The sequence below is a fragment of the Bombina bombina genome, chromosome 1, assembly GCF_027579735.1.
Source record: "Bombina bombina isolate aBomBom1 chromosome 1, aBomBom1.pri, whole genome shotgun sequence".
NCBI lineage: Eukaryota > Metazoa > Chordata > Amphibia > Anura > Bombinatoridae > Bombina > Bombina bombina.
The window spans coordinates 840,665,875-840,685,921 of NC_069499.1; positions in this window are offsets into that span (position 1 = coordinate 840,665,875).

Genomic DNA, 20,047 nt, shown 5'->3' on the forward strand with positions numbered 1-20,047 from the left:
AAGTCAGGATTTGCCCTATATTCAAGGATGATTGGAGCGTTTTCATTTTCACTCATCACATTACCAGCAAGCAAACTATATTGAGATTTTTCCAGGATTATATATAGTTTCTACTTTGGGGCCTGTATTTTTAATAAAGTCTTTTTAAAGTGTTTGTTTTTCATTGGTCATAAGAGGAAATACTCTACTTGTCAACTTAGAAATAATGAAATTATTGAGAGGTGATTACAATTTTGAATCATATTACACAAGGGTGTACTCACTTCTGTTGTATACTCTAGGGTGCTGAACCAACAATGGGCCGGCTCCTAAGCTTAAATTCCTGCTTTTTCAAATAAAGATACCAAGAGAACAAAAAATTTTTTGATAATATGAGTAAATTAGAAAGTTGCTTAAAATTGCATGCTCTGTCTGAATCATGAAAGAAAAAATGTGGGTTTAACATAGTAACATAGAAGATAAGGTTGAAAAAAAGACTGATGTCCATCGAGTTTAACCTATACAAATCTAAAATACTTACAAAAAGCTCCAGTTAAGCTTAAATAACCCCACTAAAAGGTGACCCATTTAATACTAGCAATCATATCCATGAATTTTGTTTATATACAGAAATGTATCCAGGCTATTTTTAAATGTATCTAGGGTATTGGCATTCACTACCTCCTTTGGTAATGAGTTCCACAATTTTATTGCTCTTACAGTGAAAAAACGTTTCTGTTACAGGAGATTAAATCTCCTTTCCTCCAACCTTAAATTGTGACCTCTTGTCACAAACAATTCTTGAGTTGAGTTTAGTATCCCTTTAAATATCAAAGGATTCAAAATTGTATCACCTTACAGTAATTGCATTAGTTTTACAGTAGGGTATTTGCTCTTATATAAAATTAAAAACTAACAGTTTAGATTTACTATTATTAAATTACTGGCCACACAATATAGGGATATAGGGAACGTATATGCTTGAAAGCACTACAATACATTTGAAAGAAATGCATAGGGCCCTCTATGGAAGCCAAGAGGTTAAAACAAATTATACAAGTCAGCTTGCCTCACACTTTATCATCTTTGCCCAAGTCTACAAATAAAGTGCACTCAACTCTGGATTTGCTGTTCGTGCTTGCACAATAGAAGCGCCTTTACTAACTATTTAATTGCTATATATTTGCATAAGAAAAGCAGCATTAGTAAGTAATTAAATGCTTGGAATAGAAGCCACTCCAGAAATCAGAATAGAGAAAGACTTACGGAAAATTATCATTCAATACCAAGTTTAGACCTAAAAATGTTTGTGACTATACTTTAAAATGTAACACAACTTTGACTACACATAATAACCTAGTTCCCTTACTCAGGTTGCTCTCTCCTGCTGACTGTAGGGAGCTTTTCTGTTTTGTTAGATATTATTGTTTTAAGTTTAAAGGGACAGTCTACACCAGAATTTGTATTGTTTAAAAAGATCTGCTGCCTTTGACACTGTTGACCATCCCCTTCTCCTACGGTCTCTCAGTTCTCTTGGTCTCTGTGACACTGCCCTCTCCTGGATTCACTCTTATCTCTCTAACAGATCCTTCTCCGTCTCTTTTGCTGGTGACTACTCCTCTCTATTGCCCCTGTCTGTTGGAGTACCTCAAGGCTCTGTCCTGGGTCCTCTACTCTTCTCTATTTACACTTCTTCACTGGGTAAACTTATCAACAGCTATGGCTTCAGCTATCACCTCTATGCTGATGATACCCAGATCTACCTTTCCACCCCTGCACTCTCTCCTGTCAACTCTCACATCAGCGACTGCTTATCTGGCATTTCCTCCTGGATGGCCTCTCACCACCTAAAAATAAATATGTCCAAGACCGAACTACTTCTAATTCCCCCCTCTAGCTCCACTCCAGTCTCTAATTTTTCTATCACTGTTGGTGGCACCACTATCTCCCCATCACCCCAAGTCCGCTGCCTTGGAGTCACGCTTGACTCAAATCTGTCCTTCATTCCCCACATCCAACTGCTCTCTTCATCCTGCCGCAACCACCTACGCAATATCTCCAAAATTCGTCCGTTTCTGAGTGCTGAAACTACCAAACAGCTCATCTACTCCCTGGTAATTTCCCAACTTGACTACTGTAACAACTTCACTGGCTCCCCATTCACAACAGAGTTAAATTCAAAATTCTCACCCTGACCTACAAAGCCCTCACCAATGCTGCCCCACCCTACCTGTCCTCACTCATCAACAAATATACTCCTGCCTGTCCCCTAAGATCCAACAACGACCTGCTTCTTGCATCCTCTACCATCACCTCCTCTAATTCTAGACTACAGGACTTCTCTCGTGTGGCACCAATCCTCTGGAACGCACTTCCTCGAGATGTCAGACTTGCCCCTAACCGTTCCTCCTTTAAACGTTCCCTAAAGACCTTTCTGTTCAGGGAAGCTTATCACCCAACTTATCAACAAACTAACTTCACTTAACTAACAGTTGCCCTCTATCTCCTCACTAATATCATTCTCACCTCTGCAGTCCCCACCTCCCGTTTCCAATCCTCCTACCCGTCTAGATTGTAAGTTCCCATGGGAATAGGGCCCTCAATTCCCCCTGTATTTGTCTGTAAAATTTTGTGTCTTATCGTATTGTTTCTCCACTGTACTATTAACCTTGTACCCATGGGCAGCGCTGCGGAATCTGTCGGCGCTTTATAAATAAAGAATAATAATAATAATAATAGATAATCCCTTTATTACCCATTCCCTAGTTTTGCATAACCAACACAGTTATATAAATACACTTTTTACCTCTGTGATTACCTTGTACCTAAGCCTCTGCAAACTGTCCCCTTATTTCAGTTCTTTTGACAGACATCCATTTTAGCCAATCAGAGCTGGCTCACTGGAACTCCACGTGCGTGAGCACATTGTTATCTATATGACACACATGAGCTAAAACCCTCTAGTTGTGAAAAACTGTCAAAATGCCCTGAGAGAAGAGGCGGTCTTCAAGGACTTAGAAATTAGCATATGAACTTCCTAGGTTTAGCTTTCAACTAAGAATACCAAGAGAACAAAGCAAAATTGGTGATAAAAGTAAATTGCAAAATTATTTAAAATTACATTCTCTATCTGAATCATGAAAGTTTATTTTGGAATAGACTGTCCCTTTTTATTGTTGTTTAGTTTTGTTTTATTCACTTTTTTATGTTAACTTATTTTTGTCTTACAGATGATATTAAACCGTATGAGATTGTAATATAAAATGTTTAATTATGTATAGAAAAAAAACAACAACTTTGTAATATACTTTTATTATTTATTTTGTCCCTTTTTACAGATATAAAACAGGCAATAAATCTGACTAATACAAACAAGGTTGAGTGAGATTCCAAACTCTACTTTATATACTGGTTTATATCTTTCCCTAATTGTTCTCCACAGAAGACAGAGATAAATAGAAAACTATTTCAAACATGGCGGCGCCCATTACTTTATAGAATCTAGAGGACTTTAAAGAAACTAAACTTTTACACCAATATCATAAATATTTAAACAACTAATATAATGGTAACAAATCTAATTTTTACTTTGAATAGATCATTGTGTGTAGTATGTATTAACTTTTTAATAACCTGCAACGTTATGCACCAGGTTTCTACCGTGAAATAAATAAAGCTGGGAGACTTTTGTTTATACCAGGTGGGGTAATTTATTAAAATGTCGAGCGGACATGATCCGCTGTAGTGAATCATGCCTGCCCGACATCGCTCAATGCTGACAGCATATGATGTCGGCATTTAACATTGCACAAGCATTTGTGAAATGCTTGTGCAATGCCGCCCCCTGCACATAGGCCGCTAGCATGGGGTATCAATCATTACGATCGGAATGATTGCAGTCCACAAGCTAAAAGGTGGCGGACAAATTAAGGAGCAGCGATCTCATGTCCGCTGCTTCTTAACTTATATTTCTGGCGAGCTGGAAACTTTGGGCGGAGAAAGCAGTATCCACTGTTAATTCAATCTCCACTCCAGGTGTCCAAAAATGTAATAAAACACAGAAACCGCACAAAATTCCATGACACAGCTTACAATCTAAGGTTAAAAATACAGAATTTTCTGAAAAAGGCTGAACACATTTGGGCATTCCTGAGATCAATATTAAAATGAGTCCACTTTATTTGCAGCTTTTCCGACTTTCTTACAAATATTTACTTTACCTGCTTAAAATAGAGAAGCCAGACTGATATCGCAGAGCAGATCAATGATCTGGCCATAAAGGGAATTTTTGTATTGGCAAATCACTTTCAAACCTTCTCACTCTGTTATCATTCTTACATACAAAACCCCCCAGGATGAGAGAAGCTGAAGATATCATACACACAAAACACTGGAGAATAATCTTTTTACTAATAAAATAGACATGTCTGCTTTACAAAGTCTGATCAACAGCCTGAAATTCCTTGCGGTTAAATACATAGATAGGAAACAAAACATTTTGATATATTTCCTAGAGGGAAACACACACAAGTTAGTAATGAGCCAAATGTATCTTCAGTCAATAACAGTTTGCTAGATGGATAGTTTACAGTTCATGATTTCTAGGATTTGCTGTTCTGAATCTTAACAGGGTGTGTTGTAATGACGCTAAATCCTTGTATCTTTGCTTATTCTGGGAATAATAGTAATGTGCCATCAGTGTTTTAGTGATGTGAAAGACTTTAAATCTTAAAGTGATGATAAACCCAAACAAACGCTAGGATTTACCATCACTAAAAATAAAACATTAGTTTCTCTCATTGTTTTGTATAAAACAATGTTAAACTCACCCTTATCTGTAAGTATATCGCTAACACAGCGCCTCCAACCACCAACGGCACAGCGCTTTCTTCAATGAGGCGAGGTTTCCACCTCTAGGCCAATAGCCGTGCAGAAAGGTCACCTCATTGGAGAAGAGCTCTGCGCCGTGGGCGGCGGAAGGCGCTTTGTTAGCGATATGCTTTCTTTACAGATATGGTGAGTTTAGCATAATTTTTTACAAAACGATGAGAGAAACTAATGTTTATTTTTAGTGATGGTAAATAATAGCGTTTTTTTATACGCTTGGATTTACCATCACTTTAAAGGACCAATAAACTTAATACAATTTGATAATCAACAAATAGAGAATTTAAAAAAAAAAGGACAGTGCAATAGCACTTACTTCGAATTTCAAATAAGTAGTAGATTTATTTTTTTCTGTAAAATTTCAGTCACTTTCATTACCCCCCGTATCATGTGACAGCCAGCAGCCAATCACAAACACATATGTACATACTGTTGCATATGTTCAGTAGGAGTTGCTGCCTCAGAAAGAGTGCCTATAAATGATAATTAAACTAAGTTGGAAAGTTTTGGGCTTTTTTAAATTGCATGTGCTATCTGAATCATGGACGTTTAATTTTGACTTTAGTGTTCTTTTAACCCCTTAATGACAAGTGACGTACCAGGTACGTCCTGCAAAAACTTGCAGTTAGTGACAATGGACGTACCTGGTACGTCACTTGTCTAAGAGAGTGCTGGAAGCGATCGCAATCGCTTCCAGCAGCTCTCAGGGTATTGCAGTGATGCCTCGATATTGAGGCATCCTGCAATACCCTTTAGAAAGCATCCGATGCAGAGAGAGCCACTCTGTGGCCCTCTCTGCACCGGTAGCGATGCGGCCGGTTCGTTGGTGGGTGGGAGCGCAACAGGGAGGCGGGTGGGCGGCCCATCGCTACCCGGCATCCGGCTCCTGTAAGTGCAATGTGCACGCCTGGTGCCGGGAGCGTGCGGGGGGCGCGCATGCGCGTGCGCGCGCGCGGCTGCGCGTGCGCGCGCGCGATTACCTACCCACACTGACACCAATGAGTGGGAAGAGGGGGGAAAAAGTAAATATATGAGGATCTGGGAGGGGGAGGGGGTTGGGGTATTGTGGGGGGCTGCTACACTACAGAAAAAATTAAAATGGTAATAAAAAATAATAAAAAAAACACTTTTTTGGGGGGCAAATTGGGTACTGGCAGACAGCTGCCAGTACCCAAGATGGCGGCAATTAGGTAGGGGAGAGGGTTAGAGAGCTGGGGGGGGGATCATGGAGGTTGGGGCTAAGGCAGGAGTCCATCACAGCTAAAACATTTTATTTTTTTTTATTAAAAAAAAGAAAAACTCCTTTTATTTAGTACTGGCAGACTTTCTGCCAGTACTTAAGATGGCGGGGACAATTGTGGGGTGGGGGAGGGAAGAGAACTGTTTGGGAGGGATCAGGGGGTGGGATGTGTCAGGTGGGAGGCTGATCTCTACCCTAAAGCTAAAATTAACCCTGCAAGCTCCCTACAAGCTACCTAATTTAACCCCTTAACTGCTGGGCATAATTTACGTGTGGTGCGCAGCAGCATTTAGCGGCCTTCTACTTACCAAAAAGCAACCCCAAAGCCATATAAGTCTGCTATTTCTGAACAAAGGGGATCCCAAAGAAGCATTTACAACCATTTGTGCCTTAATTGCAGAAGCTGTTTGTAAATAATTTCAGTGGGAAACCTAAAGTTTGTGACAAAATTTGTGAAAAAGTGAACTTTTTTTTTTATTTGATGACATTTGGCGGTGAAATGGTGGCATGAAATATACCAAAATGGGCCTAGATCAATACTTTGGGTTGTCTTCTAAAAAAAAATATATACATGTCAAGGGATATTCAGGTATTCCTGACAGATATCAGGGTTCCAATGTAACTAGCGCTAATTTTGAAAAAAAGTTGTTTGGAAATAGCAAAGTGCTACTTGTATTTATGGCCCTATAACTTGCAAAAAAAGTAAAGAACATGTAAACATTGGGTATTTCTAAACTCAGGACAAAATTTAGAAACTATTTAGCATAGGTGTTTTTTGGTGATTTTAGATGTGTAACAGATTTTGGGGGTCAAAGTTAGAAAAATTGTGTTTTTTTCAATTTTTTCCTCATATTTTATATTTTTTTTTATAGGAAATTATAAGATATGATGAAAATAATGGTATCCTTAGAAAGTCCATTTAATGGCGAGAAAAACGGTATATAATATGTATGGGTACAGTAAATGAGTAAGAGGAAAATTACAGCTAAACACAAACACTGCAGAAATGTAAAAATAGCCATTGTCATTAAGGGTAAGAAAATTGAAAAATGGTCCGGTCATTAAGGGGTTAAAGAGACACTCGAAAGCAAAAATGGAATGATCTTAATTTGTTAAAACATGTTTTTTGCATTACTCCCATAAGAAAACAAACAGGTCAAGTTCTATTTAGGGGTCTCAAGCATTGTAAATCTTGTACAGAAAGTTTTACTAGTTAGCTGCAAGTAGACGCGAGCATTCAGATCGCTCATCCCAATGCGGAAGAAGGCGGCGCTTGTGGCATTCGACTCTTTTTGGAGTTGTGAAAGTTCAGCAAAACAAGATTTATGCAAATCTTATTGTGCTGAACTTTCCCAAGAAGAAATCCCGCTCCGAAAAGTTGCTGTTAATACCGTGAGCGTCCGCCTTTTTCCGCATTCCGATCATCATCAATTATCCGAATGTATATGTCTAGCTGTAAGCGTTGCCGCTCTCGAGAAGAGTATGGCTGGTGATCTAACCAGGAGCAGTAGTTTAATGACTCACCAGGAGGAACTGCAATGTATATGAACGGAGCTTTACCTATGCGTTTTACCCTATTGAAGGGGTCAAATACTAAGTAAGCTAGAGTCGACAATTTAAAAATTGGTGCTCTAATGCTTTACAGCCTTAGAATAGCATTTTATTGCATTAGAACAACCCTTTCATTTGAATACAGCAACCGTTTTGATTACAAAAAACATGCAGGATAAAATGCTGTATATTCTCGGCATGCAATGTAAAGTTTCTTAGCGTCTGTGACAGCAGAATAAACATAGCTTAATCATGGGTATTGTAATATTACAGCTGACGGGGGGGGGCAAGGTTTTACAGAGGTGCAAGTGGCCAAGACACGGATATAATGGATGACCAATGTACTTAGAAACATATTTTTCAGTAACCTTTGCATTATGCAATTCCTAATATGGGTCATTTAACACATCCAAATATGTCTGATGAGCTGTTCATAATCTCAGATTTTGACAGCCAATTAAAAAGCAACAGGATTAAACATTTCTGTCTGAAGCCAATCAGAGTTGAATCGTGTCAGATGATAAGGTGGAGTGAGTGGTCTTGTTACAAATTTAGTGAATTCATCAGTTTAGAGAAAATTGAGTTAAAAAGAAAATTAAAAAAAACCAATGCATACGAGGAGGGTTTAATGAAGTGTTGGTAACATTATGAGCTGAAAGCAAAAATAAATAAGATATATGCTACAGGAAATACAGAAAGGGACACCTCTGTTAACAGTTCCCTTTAACTAAAATCTCACAGGTCTCTGTGAAGTTTAGCAAATCTTTATCATTTTCTCTTGAATTTATAAGGGTTAATGACAAACTGAAAAAGCAGCCCTTTTGACATACATGTAAAAAGCCTGAAATCAATGAACTGTGGGACGCTTTTGTGGTTCTAGTCAATCAAATCTTCTTCCTAATATACTGTGAGTAGCAGACATAGGTGTTCTGTAAAGCTCAGGCTGAGCAGGATGAAAATGTTTAGATGTTTGATAAGCACACAAGAACATGGCAAGACTACAGATTACATTAGCTTTATCTCTCTGCCAAAATGTTATTAAAGGGACAGGAAACCCAAAAAAATATTCTGTCAAAATTTGGATAAAACATAAAATTTGAATAAACTTTCCAATTTACTTCCATTATCAAATTTGCTTCATTCTCTTGTTATCCTTTGCCAAAGGAACAGCACTGCACTACTGGCAGCTCTAGGTGAACACATCTAGTTAGCCAATCACAAGAGACAAATGTGTGTAGGCACAAATCAGCAGATAGCTGCCAGTAGTGTCAGATATGTGCGTATTCTTTTTTAACAAGGGATACCAAGGGAATGAAGCACATTTGAAAATAGAAGTGAATTTAAAAGTGTCTTAAAATGATCTGATCTGTCTGAATCATGCAAGTTTAATTTTGACTTTCCTATCCCTTTAAGAAGAGATTATGTAATTGGACATAACTAAAATACAAACAAATGTATCTTAAAGGGTCACTAAAGTCCAAATTAAACGTTCATCATTTAGGATTGAGCAGGCAGTTTTAATAGACTTTCCAATTTACTTCAATTATCAAAATGTGCAGTCTTTTTATATGGACACTTTCTGAGGCACCATCTCCTACTGAGCATGTGCAAGAGTTCACAGTGTATATGTATAGGAGTCTGTGAAAGCAGATAGCTATCACATGATATAGGGGCAAAAGAAGATGTATATATATATATATAGTATGATTAAAGGAGTAATCCCAAAATGTCACTATGATGGATGATTTGTAACACTTAAAGTGAAAGTCAAATCCTAGCGTTTTTGAAACGCTAGGATTAACTTTTGAAACAAATAAAGGGGATTTTCATTCATGAAGTATAAGATACTTCACGTAGAAAGCTCCTTTGTTTCCATCGATTGCTATTCATAGCTGCTAACAAAGCCCACAGCAAAAAAAAAAATTTGCAGAGGAGCTGACGTTTTCACCTCTTAGCAAATAGCCGTGCGGTAAATCCGGCTCCCATGGGCGCCAAGCCGGATTTACTGCACGGCTATTGGCTAAGAGGAGAAAACGTCACCTCTCTTCCTTAGAAGCTCAGAACAGCGATCGCTTGAAACAAATAAAAGGAGCTTTCTAGATGAAGTATCTTATACGTTATGAATAAAAATCCCCTTTATTTGTTTCAATAGTTAATCCTAGAGTTTAGAAAATGTTAAGATTGACTTTCACTTTAATAAATTATTTGTATGCTGACTTGTAGATATAGGATTGGGGTCTGGAGTAGTGACCGAGTGGCATTATCTTGTGTGCCGATTACTCGTAGCTCTTGAATTGTACTCAATATAGGGGCACAAAATTGAAGTAAAGTTTGAAATTTGTAAAAAAAAAAACAAAAAACAAAAAAAAAAAAATGTAAAATCTACTGTTCATTTAAAATTCAGAGTAAGTGCCAATGAATTGTATTATGCACTTGCTGATTATTCTACGTTACTGTGTTTAATGTTCCTTCAAATGCTGTAAATTCTATTTCTTAACTCAGTGTAAAAGAAGAACAAATAGACGTTTTGTAAAAACCCATGATGGGTACCTTCTATGCACTCCCAGTGGCCATTGCAGATAATAGGGCTCCTCTGTGCACAAACGCATGTGTCAACCATGTGCACACCTGTCAGTAACTACAAGAGTGGCACAAGGAGCAGGTAAAAGATTTATTTATAAAAATGCCCTTTTTAATAGCATGTATATGAAAAAAAAAATATGCTGTGTTTAATAAATTGAATTGTATTGCCAGAGGTAGAAAAACATTAAAATGTACTTTTGAGTAAATTGAGTTAATATCCCAATCCACAGCTACATTATTATTATCTTTTGGGCACCAATCAGCAAGCGCTACCCAGGTGCTGAACCAAAAATGGGCCGGCTCCTAAGCTTTACATTGCTGCTTTTCAAATAAAGATACAAAGAAAAATGGATAAATAAGAGTAAATTATAAAGTTGCTTAACCCCTTGAGTGCCAACGACGGCTCTGAGCCGTCGCAGAGTTTCCCATTCTGGTGTTAACGACGGCTCAGAGCCGTCGCTAGCACTCTCCCACCTTGATCTGGGGACTCCCACCTCCTCCTACCCCGGTGATCGGGCCTGCACAGTGACAGGCATCGCTGGGGCTTCACGTTATGCGAGGTGACGTCACGCGCAAAGACGTGATGACGTCACCGCACAACTTTATTTAAAATTCACACAAAGTATACAAAGTATAGGAGCAGGGGGCATGCTGCTTAGAAGCCTGTATCTCAGGCCATACTCTCAAAAACTCCACAGCATTGAAAATAAAAATGACCATCTTAATTTACTGAGCACTATAGTGTACCAGACTAGAGAGTTTTAGAGAATCTGACTGATTGGCCCACCGGGATCCCGGGACTATTCCCGGCAGGTCGGTGGTCAGCCATTGCTGTAGGACTGCATCCTTTGTCAAGGACGTCATAGAGCGAGCCTTGTGCTCATGCGTTGCATATTTCTTCAAGGCCACTCCTGATGAGGGTGTAGGGGCAAAAAAAGCCCTAGGCAAGGAAGGGGAGTGTGAAGGTGGGTTCTGGGGCCGATCTTCAAACATTTCCAGAACTGGTCTAATTTCCCAGTTTGGCCCTTAACCTTATCTTTCAGCAGCAATTTTTATGGTCACTCCTATTACTTTTCCCCAAAATGCAACATCTACACTACAGTCAAGGCAGCAGCTTTTATTTATCAAAAAAGGTAAGGAGAGAGGATAAAAAAAGAATCCAGCGGTACAAAACTGTAGCCTCTGCCTCTAGTACAAAAGAGATCTCTTCTGTAAATGAAGAAAAGGGAGAAGGAATATTGGAGGGAAACTGGAAAATATTGATGTGATCGACAATCTAGATTCTAAAGGATGAGAAAAAGAGTGAGAGATAGGAAGTCATATTGAGAAACGTGTAAATATGGACGCGAAAGACATGAGAATCGGTAAAGCAGTTTCAATAGAAAAACAAGAAGAAAAAGGTGACATTTTATTTATAAAATATTTTACCAGGAAGGATACATTGAGATTTCTCTTGTTTTCAAATATGTCCTGGGTATTATGAAAGGGTAAATAACCGAGATTAAAGGGACAGTAAACACCTTGTAATCACAAGACATTTCTGTTGTGTTGCTATAAAATAATGTAACAATCAAGTCTTATTGTTGTTTTTTTATTTTATTAAACAAATCAACATCCTTTTAATTGTAATTGTTTTTCAAACACCCAAACGCCATCCACCATTTGCCTTATTTGGAGGAGCCCATCTGAGATTTAAAAAGGGACAGACTAGTTAGAATTAAACTTTTATGGATTCAGATAGGATGAAATTTTAAACAACTTTCCAATCTACTTTGATCATCAAATTTGCTTTGTTCTCTTGGCATTCTTTATTGAAAGCTAAACCTAGGTAGGGTCATGTGCTAATTTCTAAGCCCTTGAAGGCCGCCTCTTATCTCAGTGAATTTTGAAAGGTTTTTTTACAGTTAGACAGTCCTTGCTCATGTGCCATAGAGATAACATTGTGCTCACTCTTGTGGAGTTATTTATGAGTCAGCACTGATTGTCCCCTTATCTCAGTTCTTTTGACAGACTTGCATTTTAGTCAATCTGCAAAGGCTTAGATACAATGCACACCTTACAAATACAGAAGCGTTACAGTGGTCACTATTCTCAATCAGTTTACTATCACCAGAGACCATGTACATTCCCTGCAGTTGTATTTTCTATCCCATCTGCCCTTGTTGTTTATGTATCCTTGTGCAAATAGCCACCAATGAAGATTTAATGATCATCACAAATCTCAATCCCTAAGAGATTCAATTTGCATACAATTATACCTCATACACTAGATTTTTCTTTGCATAAATAGTCCATTTATATAGCTTATTTATATATGCTTATTTTTTTTAATAACCTTGTGCTGATTTTCAGACTTCTAACCAAGCCCCACAGTGTCAGATGTATACGCTATTTTACAGACTCCTGTAGCCTCCGGTTTATGTTATCTGTCTTTTCATATGCAGGGGAGGGTCTTCTCTTCATGTTTTCCAAGCCCCTTTCAGTGGGTGTCCCAGTCTAACCTCATCAACAGTGCTAAACAGGGAGCTTCTAAGTAAGTTTTTAAAATGTATTATGCTGGATTTTTATATTTAAATTGGTGTATACTGTCCCTTTAACAAGTGCACAGTAGCATAGCATATTTGTGGATTCTTGAATTTGTGTAACAATTAGGACTGACACTAAAAGGGTCTATTGCTTTCTATCACAGCCCCACAGGTTTATACAGGAAAGCAAAGGAATAGCTTTTCCTTTGAAGTGTTGCTAGGAAACATCTGTTCTAGCTGAAATCAGTCTATTGACCATGCTTAGTAGAAGACTTGCTACAAAAAATCATGCAACAGCAGAACTTAAGCTCCATAATCGAGTTCTCTGTTATCTAGCTGCATGCAGCTCATTTAGAAAGAAAATAGGTTATTTGTACTTGTACAATTTTTTTTTATGTTTATTTTGATTTATCATATGTTTTTACTAAAGCAGTATAGAAATACATGATCTACCATGCCCAGAAACCCACCTAGATACACAAGTTTCACCCTCCTTGCACACCATGAGGTAATGAATAACAAGTTAAGGTGGGCAAAATAATGTAATGCAGAAAGTGCAGAAAATACAGCTGTCCAACTCACTTTTACTCAACTTCATTGTAATAAATGCAGGAAAATAATTAATAAACTGGTAAAAAAACAAAAAAAATAAAAAACAATGAGTGTTGACATTTCAATGTCCTTGCCCAGAATTACCAGACTGCAAAGTAAACTTAATACTACATTGGATCATATGCAGTATTTGTATGACCGGTTTCAGGCACACACATATAAAAGCTATGCGAGTGTCACATCTGTGTTTATAACTCTGTATTGACATAAAAATGAATAAATGAAACACAGCCCGAGTTGAAAGCATGTACTGCGCACATAAGAGAACAGTGGACTGCAATGTGCCTCATATAAACCACTTTCCGTGGGTACCTTTTTAAAAGGGACACCAAACCCACATTTTTTCTTTCATGATTCAGATAGAACATGCAATTTTAAACAACTTTCTAATTTACTTCTATTATATATTTTGCTTCATTCTCTTTTTATCCTTTGCTGAAAAACATATCTAGATAGGCTTAGTAGCTGCTGATTGGTGGCTGCACATAGATGCCTCATGTGATTGGCTCACTCATGTGCATTGCTATTTCTTCAGCAAAGAATTATCTAAAGAATGAAGAGAATTAGATAATAGAAGTAAATTGGAATGTTGTTTAAAATTGAATTCTCTATCTGAATCATGAAAGAAAAAAAAGTTGGGTTTAGTGTCCCTTTAAGTCTTGATGTTGCAGCCTTTACACAAGTAGTACAATATAGTGTCACAAGCTGCATATATGCACTCTATCCTACTACATAGTATTATAAAATACGCTTAAATAAAGAACAATACCGAGCCTTTACTGCATGCTCTTTGGTATCTGGGCAATTTCGCCACTTCCATTTATTATGTGAATTTTCTGTTCTAGACAGGATTGCTATCTCAGGGGCTTGGAGCCAGAGGCTTCAAAAACCCTTTGTTATATTCAGCAGGCACAGAGCTCCTCCCTCAGCAGAGTAAGACCATTTGTATTCAGGTTAAATGTAGAATATTTCAGAGCAACCACGTGCCAAAACAGGCTGCCTTCTCCGGGACACAGAGATATTCAATAAAAAGCTTTTAAAGGCATATTTTTAAACCTGTAACAGGAAAGCTTTTCTGTGTTAAGACAATAATTCATTTAACAGCATTGATCAAAATGTCACTCTTTTATGATTGTACAATACCTTTTAATGGTATACAACAAGCCATTAAGGATATACACCTCCAAAGCACCCACAGCTTCCTGGAAAAATGGGTAGACTGGCCAAATTAGCAAGACTATTTAGATGGCATTAATAGGTTAAGCTGCTTTTCTCTGTGTATCCAGTTCTGAACCTCAAAGTAGAAACTAACACCAGATTAAATGAAGTGAAAGCAAAACAGCTTATAATGACTGAAGCTCTGTGGGGCATTCTCCCTTCTATTATTTTATTATTTTTTTTTGCACTAGAACAGAACATAGACAACAAACAAAACTTTATTATTATTTTTTTCTAAGAACACAAAACAGAACAAACACATAGTTTATAAGCAAACCATGTTTAAGCATGTATAGGACCACGGCTGCACTAAGCACTGATTGGTAATTATGCACCTACTAATTAGTGCCTTTATAGCCAATAAAATGTAAGACATTTTTTTAATAAAAATTTTAAAGCAGACTTTTTTTTTAACAAAATGTGTAAAGGATTGTATAAGCCCCAGCATAATATTGACTTTTATGTTACCAGTGACAGTTTCCTTTTGTTACTCTGCGAGAAGGGATTCAGTTTAGTAACAAGTGCTGTATAGCAGACTCCCCCAGCACACCTCAAAGTATTCAATTACAGCTGTGAAATGAATTTGGATTTTGGTCACTAGGATATGAGACAGTAGCTACGGCAGTTCTAGACAAGCCACACCTCAAGTCTCAGGCAGCATCTGCAAAAGGTTTTTGAGCTATAATTACCAGCTGCATTCTTTTATTTGCAATAAAATTCTAGGCGTGTATAGGATATCCAAATAATTCCTACTACTTTGGCCAACTATGATTCAGGAAGCAGAGAAGGAACGCTAACTTGCTAGGTAGACAAGCAAACTTGCCATGTTCTCGTGATATTCCTTGTTGCAAAGCATACCTAGGTAGGCTCAGGAACAGCAATGAATTTCTGTGAGCTAGCTGCTGAATGGTAGCTGCACATATATGCCTCTTGTCATTGACTCATCCAATGTCTTTAGCTGGCTCCCTGTAGTGCATTGCTGTTTGTTGGTTTACTCTTCAACAAAAGGATGCCAAAAGAACAAAACAGATCATTTTATAATAGAAGTAAAATGTAGCGTGATAAGTGGAGAAAGCGCCTACTATGTACCTCAGCCCGGGATAAGGTGCACCTAGCTGACACCGAGAGGCAAACTGAATTGAGGAGATAGCCCAGGCGCCTACCAAAAGGAGGCGGGTACTAAAACAATCGAGGGTATTGAAACTGATCTGATTAAAAATTCAATTTAATTACAAAAATGACATAAAATACATACTAACATGGATCCATGAAAGCTAACAATAATAAGTTGAGATAATAAACCATATAAAAACATAAACAATGAAAGCGACAATATGCAGAATTCAATATAAAATCGACAATATGCAGAATTCAATATAAAATCATCACAGTGTTGGTGGCTGGTAAAAGGTAGGTACGCTGACTGAACTGTGTAGAGCTCTGATGCGGTGCAAGGTAATGTGGATAAAGAGGGGGGTGTCCTTCCGCCCTTGTGTATCAAATAGGTGTTGGAGAATAATGAGGAGATTGTGTAAAAGAAATAAAAATGAAAATAAAAATAAAATCCTAGAGGTGATGCTAAAAGGTCGGATTTACTTAAAAACAGACATGAAGTGACATAGAAAATCAATCTCAAATATAAAAAATAAAATCGTGTACGTGGTTAAACGTATCTAACTTAGTCCAAATACAATGGTGGAAACGTTATAATTCCAAAATGAAAAGTAGTAGTGTCCAAATAAACAAAAATTGAGTGGTAGTTTCCAAATGAAAAAATAAAAATAAAAAATGTAAAAATGTAAAAAAGTGAAAAAGTGTGAAGGTGTCCAAAACAAAAAAATCCAAAAATCAAATAATCGAATAGTCAATCCAAAGTGGTGGTATCAAAAAGAAAAAGATAAAATAGATAAAGTTACGTGCACTGTCCACAACAGACAGTGTCTGCTGTGTCACTTGATTGTAGGGATCACCACTACGGTGTGTGTTGCTAATAGGGCTTGGGGTGTGACGATCTCTTCCTAAAACAAGAAAATAAAAATAGTGTAGGTTGTATAACAATGTAGAAAAGATAGAAATAAGGCTTACCAGTGTCTACGCGTTTCGGCCCGTATCAGGCCTTTCTCAAGACTGTTTTTTTCATTCAGGAATGGTGCCTTATAACGAAACTTTGCCCCGGATGTAATCTTTAATTACTTCCGGTTGGGAAACTAACGGCATTCGTTTGTTTTTACAAACCCTTGCACTTATTTTTGTATATATATACATTGTATCTATTGTGTGTTACATTCCAATAATTTTGATTATTTTATCTTGTATATTTGTACAGAATAAGTACAGGGAGGGCATAGTTTGTCTCTCTCAAACATGTAAGCCGTGACGTCACTTCCGGTTAGAGACGTTCTTGAGCTTCAACTTATAATAATCTCCTTAGAGTATTATTTTCTTGTGTTTTAAATCCGTATCAAAGATTCGCTATGTTGGTACTTGTGTGATAATTAAGATGGAGCTTTTTGCATAGGAATAACCTATTTACTGCTGTTCCGTAAATGACCAGCTCTGATTGGTCATGACGTCACGAGTAGGTGCACCTTTAGTTGAGCGAGGAATTACTTCAGTTTAAAAATAATGTTAAAAAATGTAAAAAAGTAATAAAATTGCCTAAAACAAACCTTGCTTAAAAGGTGTTTGTCATTATTTGTTACCATTTATGTTTAAACGTAAATTATTCGAGGAAACAAGGGGGGAGTATTACTTTTAATATGACATAAGCATGGGTATTTTAAATTTTAAATAATAAATAGACCAAAATCAAAATTCTAAAAAATAGACCAAAATCAAAATTCTAAAAAACAAAATTCTAAAAAACTCTTGTGGGGAGTTTAAATCTAGTCATAAGCCTTCGCTGTTTATCTATCATATACGTTTGCGTGAAATCCTTATCTAGTGTTAGTAGATTGTGTCATTTTTAATAATGATACTTTTATTTTGGCAGAGGTGCTGGTATATGTCTACCCTCTTCTTAGAGAGGTGTTTTGACATATACAACCTAGGATGGACATGTGTGTATATGTATAAACAACAAATATAGGATAACATTAGAAAGTGGAGTGTGGGATGAGTTAATAATAAAAAACTGCCATACCTCTAAATGAATGTCAGTTATAATTTCCTTAGGGAAAGTCGGAGATCCATACTAGATTTTTTCTTTTCGTGTATCACACTCTTAGATAGGGAGGAATCGTCATGATCGTACTTAATAATGTTAAGTACGATCCTTAACATTATATGTTTGTTTAGACTAGTATTTTAGGCATGGGGTGTGTAATGTATGACAACTCTATTTGGAGGGGTTATAGGGAATGTTTTGATATCTGAAATTTAAAACCATCTATATAGCGATCGTTGCTTAGATTCATAACTGGACAACATAATGTCCTAGGTGCTGGTTATTAAAAAAATTTCTAATGATGGAGGAAATTTATACAAATGAGACGTTTTGTTCCTGATGTTCCTTGGGATATTTCCATGATATAGGGATAGCCATCTTCCATGGTTCTGGCTTAATTTAGATCATGTTGAATAGATGGGAGAGGTCTTCTTTATTGTTAAGGCCTTTGGGGAAGAGGCAGTCTAGGTTAAAAATCCACCTAGACTCAGCAGTCAATAGCTTCTTCTCATAATCGCCGCCTCTCCAATCTTTCTTTATCTTCTGAATCCCCATGTAGCTCAGGCCTTTTGCATTTCCCTTATGAGTGGTCGTGAAATGTCTATATAGGGCTGTATTCATGTTGTTATTTTCTATTAGCCATAGGTGCTCACGGATCCTGTCCCTCAGGGGTCTAGAGGTCTGCCCCACGTATTGTAGACCGCAGGAGCATTGTAACAGATATACTATGCCTTTGTCCTGACATCTAATGATATCATGGATCTTGTATGTCTCTTTTGTTTGGTGACAAATGAATTTCGTCGATTTTTTCCCATGCTTGCAGGCTTTGCAAGTGAGACATGGGAAGAAGCCTGTGATTTTCTTTCCAAACACATCTTTAATCTCGGGGTTTCTCATCCTTTGGATGCTTGGTGCTAGATGGCTCCTTAGGTTCTTCGCCTTCCTGTAAATAAACCGAGGTTTATCCGGGATTTTCTCTCCTATTACATCGTCCTCCTTTAGCAGAGCCCAGTGTTTCTTGAAGATGTTCTCCACGATGTTCTTATTAGCACTATATTGAGTGATCATTGGGACATCAAACATACTTCCATCTGTTACCTTCGATTTCTTTATCTTGTATCTCGTCAATTCTGTCCTGTCAATGGCACTGACTTCTTTCTTCTTTTGGTTTAGCATCGTCTCATTGTATCCTCTGTCCAGGAACTTCTTCTTTATCATCTCCGCTTGTTCTTCCCATTTTTCTTGTGTGGTACAGTTTTTCTTTATTCGCATTAACTGGCCCTTTGGGATATTATTCTTCCAGTTTGGATGATGACAACTGGTCTCGTGAATGTAATTGTTACTATCCACTTTTTTAAAATGCGTTGATGTCTCGATCTTCCCATCATTGATCCTGATACTGAGATCCAGGAATGTATCAGGATCAATTCCCATGGAATGTTGCTTCCACGGGAAATGCAAAAGGCCTGAGCTACATGGGGATTCAGAAGATAAAGAAAGATTGGAGAGGCGGCGATTATGAGAAGAAGCTATTGACTGCTGAGTCTAGGTGGATTTTTAACCTAGACTGCCTCTTCCCCAAAGGCCTTAACAATAAAGAAGACCTCTCCCATCTATTCAACATGATCTAAATTAAGCCAGAACCATGGAAGATGGCTATCCCTATATCATGGAAATATCCCAAGGAACATCAGGAACAAAACGTCTCATTTGTATAAATTTCCTCCATCATTAGAAATTTTTTTAATAACCAGCACCTAGGACATTATGTTGTCCAGTTATGAATCTAAGCAACGATCGCTATATAGATGGTTTTAAATTTCAGATATCAAAACATTCCCTATAACCCCTCCAAATAGAGTTGTCATACATTACACACCCCATGCCTAAAATACTAGTCTAAACAAACATATAATGTTAAGGATCGTACTTAACATTATTAAGTACGATCATGACGATTCCTCCCTATCTAAGAGTGTGATACACGAAAAGAAAAAATCTAGTATGGATCTCCGACTTTCCCTAAGGAAATTATAACTGACATTCATTTAGAGGTATGGCAGTTTTTTATTATTAACTCATCCCACACTCCACTTTCTAATGTTATCCTATATTTGTTGTTTATACATATACACACACATGTCCATCCTAGGTTGTATATGTCAAAACACCTCTCTAAGAAGAGGGTAGACATATACCAGCACCTCTGCCAAAATAAAAGTATCATTATTAAAAATGACACAATCTACTAACACTAGATAAGGATTTCACTCAAACGTATATGAT